The sequence below is a fragment of the Nanorana parkeri genome, unplaced genomic scaffold (assembly GCF_000935625.1).
Source record: "Nanorana parkeri isolate BGI_ZX_2015 unplaced genomic scaffold, ASM93562v1 scaffold1293, whole genome shotgun sequence".
Lineage (NCBI taxonomy): Eukaryota > Metazoa > Chordata > Amphibia > Anura > Dicroglossidae > Nanorana > Nanorana parkeri.
In genome coordinates, this window is record NW_017307561.1 from 132,125 (window position 1) to 136,255 (window position 4,131).

Consider the following 4,131-nt stretch of genomic DNA (forward strand, 5'->3'; position numbering starts at 1 on the left):
CATGCATGCCTACTTGCAAATGTGTGTTACCTTCCTGGTATATATATATCCATAAGCCATCTTGCCTATTTTATCAGCATTAGTGGGAGGTGATGGAGGGGTGCTATCATCTGTACAACCCCAATTCCAAAATCTACATAAAAACAGGGATTTGCCAATCTCATGAAGCCATCTTTTATTCACAATAGAAAACATATCAAATGTTTTAACTGAGAAAATTTACCATTTTATGAAATAAAATATCATTTTGAAATTGATGGCAGCAACACGTGCCAAAAAAGTTGGGACAGGGCCATGTTTGCCATGCTGCACCCTCCCCTCTTCTTTTAATAGCACTCTGTAAACGTCTGGGAACTAAGAAGACCATTTTCTGGAGTTTTAAGAGAGGAATGTTGCCCCATTCTTTCCTGATATAGGATTTTAACTGCTTAACAGTTTTGGGTCTTTGTTGCATTTTTTTGTTTCAAGATGTGCCAAATATTTTTAATTGGTGAGATGTCTGGACTGCAGGCAGGCCAGTTAAGCACCCGAACTCTTCTACTATGAAGCCATGCTGCTGTCATAGATGCAGTATGTGGTTTAGCATTTTCCTGCTGAAATATGCAAGTCCTTCCCTGAAAAAGACATTGTCTGGGTAGCAGCAAATGCTACTCTAAAACCTATACTTATACTCACCTTACCCACCTATACCCCACCTATACCCACTTATACTTACCCACCTATACTTACCTTACCCACCTATATCTGTTTATACGTGCCTTACCTGCACTTCTTTGCAGCTCCTTTCTCCACTGCAGCCAGCACTCACCTTACCCACCTATACCCCACTCACCTATAACCAGTTATACTCACCTTACCCACCTATAACCAGTTATACTCACCTTACCCACCTATACCCTCTTATACTCACCTGCATTCCCTTGCAGCTCCTCTGCGGACAGCGATGAGATTGAATGTGTCGGCAACTTGTCAGCCTATAATTTTCATACAATTATATTATTACAATTATTGCATATTCAACATTGGATTGATTACGCAGTTGCCTTCTTAAGCAATATGAATTCCCTACCGCTTGATCTTTAATCCTCATGTCCCATCGCACTCCTGACCGGAGAGAGCCCAATGCAGCCGGGCGGTTGCGGCAGTAACAACGGATGCCTCCGTAAAGTATAGATGAATAAGAGTAGTCACTCGCACTCCAAAAAGGTAGTAAAGTCAATCATGTTTATTGACTCAAAATGATGCACATCTCCTTAGCAACATTTTAGGACCATGCGACCCCTTCCTCAGGCAAACAGAGAGTGACCATCTACCTCTTGATCTCACACCAATTTCCCAAAAAGCTTACTAAGGAAAAAGTATTAATTTGTGTTCTTTATAAAGTCATGCAAAGCAATGTTTTGTTTTTCATTCATTTTACTACGCAGCACTCAGGAAACCTTGATTAAAGTAAAGCCTTCGAATGTCCATACAAATAATAAACATTCAAAAGCTAACGGACTATAATGTAGCAGTGATGGCAATACAATGTACTGACTGCTCCCTCTTGTGGTCATATTTAGTATTATGCCACTAATGGATGGCTGAGGACAAGGCAACCAGACTAGACAATGTTAATCCTATTGCCACTCTTGTTCCTATTCTAGATTCTTCTATTTTCCCTCTGGCCTTACTTTGCTTCTGCATGATCTGTGTGAATGAGGATGAAGTAGCAGGGTTGTGCCCTTTGCCTACATAATTAATGCTACAAGGTGTCATTCTTTCCCATCTCATGAAGATGAGAGGTATGCACTTCAGTATCTGAAAATCTGAAACCAATACTATCTCCTAGGAAATTTCAAACAAAAGTCAATGATTACCTACCAATTGTTCTATCTAAAAGAAAAAATATTAGATCAGAACCAAACTGTGTTTGATTTGATTTGTACAACTCACTGCAAAAACTTGGTCCCTTCCATAGACCTTGCACTGCTTTTGAGCTTCTATGCCAGAGAACAATGGAACCCACTCACACAAACTCTTTGCTCTGTGATCTCTTACCGATGACCAGATACACATCTCAACCATATTATATTGTAGCCAGGGAGGCAAAACCTCAAATGGAAATATCACAGCCCAAGGTAGATAAAGCCTTTAAAACAACCCACAAATGAATCAGGGCTACATCGGCACAAAGGAAAAAACTACAAAATCCTAACTCGCTGGTATAAATGCCCTTGTGCCCTACACAGGATTTCCCCCTCAATTATTCCCAACTACTGGTGCTGTGGCACACATTAGGTGGAACTGCCCACATATTAGGGCACTGTGGGATGCCATCTTCTACCTATACCGCTAAATTATGACCAAGTCGCCGCCCAATTCCCCACAAGCTGCATTATTGTATATTTCCTGGTTCTTGCTCTCATACCACAAAGGATCTTCGCTTCTTCTTATCAGCAGTACATACTATCATACCGAGACATTGGGATCTCCCTTAATACCTCACATTAAAATGTATTTCCACTTTTGCAGCCAAATTGGAGTAGCGCCTATTTTACATTTGCTACATGTTCACAAAGCATGACTGAAAAAAATAAGTAAAAATTGCCGATTACCTTTATTCATTCAGTAATGTTCCTTACTGTCTGGGGGGGGGGAAGTATAGATGAATAAGAGTAGTCACTCGCACTCCAAAAAGGTAGTAAAGTCAATCATGTTTATTGACTCAAAATGATGCACATCTCCTTAGCAACATTTTAGGACCATGCGACCCCTTCCTCAGGCAAACAGAGAGTGACCATCTACCTCTTGATCTCACACCAATTTCCCAAAAAGCTTACTAAGGAAAAAGTATTAATTTGTGTTCTTTATAAAGTCATGCAAAGCAATGTTTTGTTTTTCATTCATTTTACTACGCAGCACTCAGGAAACCTTGATTAAAGTAAAGCCTTCGAATGTCCATACAAATAATAAACATTCAAAAGCTAACGGACTATAATGTAGCAGTGATGGCAATACAATGTACTGACTGCTCCCTCTTGTGGTCATATTTAGTATTATGCCACTAATGGATGGCTGAGGACAAGGCAACCAGACTAGACAATGTTAATCCTATTGCCACTCTTGTTCCTATTCTAGATTCTTCTATTTTCCCTCTGGCCTTACTTTGCTTCTGCATGATCTGTGTGAATGAGGATGAAGTAGCAGGGTTGTGCCCTTTGCCTACATAATTAATGCTACAAGGTGTCATTCTTTCCCATCTCATGAAGATGAGAGGTATGCACTTCAGTATCTGAAAATCTGAAACCAATACTATCTCCTAGGAAATTTCAAACAAAAGTCAATGATTACCTACCAATTGTTCTATCTAAAAGAAAAAATATTAGATCAGAACCAAACTGTGTTTGATTTGATTTGTACAACTCACTGCAAAAACTTGGTCCCTTCCATAGACCTTGCACTGCTTTTGAGCTTCTATGCCAGAGAACAATGGAACCCACTCACACAAACTCTTTGCTCTGTGATCTCTTACCGATGACCAGATACACATCTCAACCATATTATATTGTAGCCAGGGAGGCAAAACCTCAAATGGAAATATCACAGCCCAAGGTAGATAAAGCCTTTAAAACAACCCACAAATGAATCAGGGCTACATCGGCACAAAGGAAAAAACTACAAAATCCTAACTCGCTGGTATAAATGCCCTTGTGCCCTACACAGGATTTCCCCCTCAATTATTCCCAACTACTGGTGCTGTGGCACACATTAGGTGGAACTGCCCACATATTAGGGCACTGTGGGATGCCATCTTCTACCTATACCGCTAAATTATGACCAAGTCGACGCCCAATTCCCCACAAGCTGCATTATTGTATATTTCCTGGTTCTTGCTCTCATACCACAAAGGATCTTCGCTTCTTCTTATCAGCAGTACATACTATCATACCGAGACATTGGGATCTCCCTTAATACCTCACATTAAAATGTATTTCCACTTTTGCAGCCAAATTGGAGTAGCGCCTATTTTACATTTGCTACATGTTCACAAAGCATGACTGAAAAAAATAAGTAAAAATTGCCGATTACCTTTATTCATTCAGTGATGTTCCTTACTGTCTGGGGGGGGGGGGGGGACGTCAAATACAT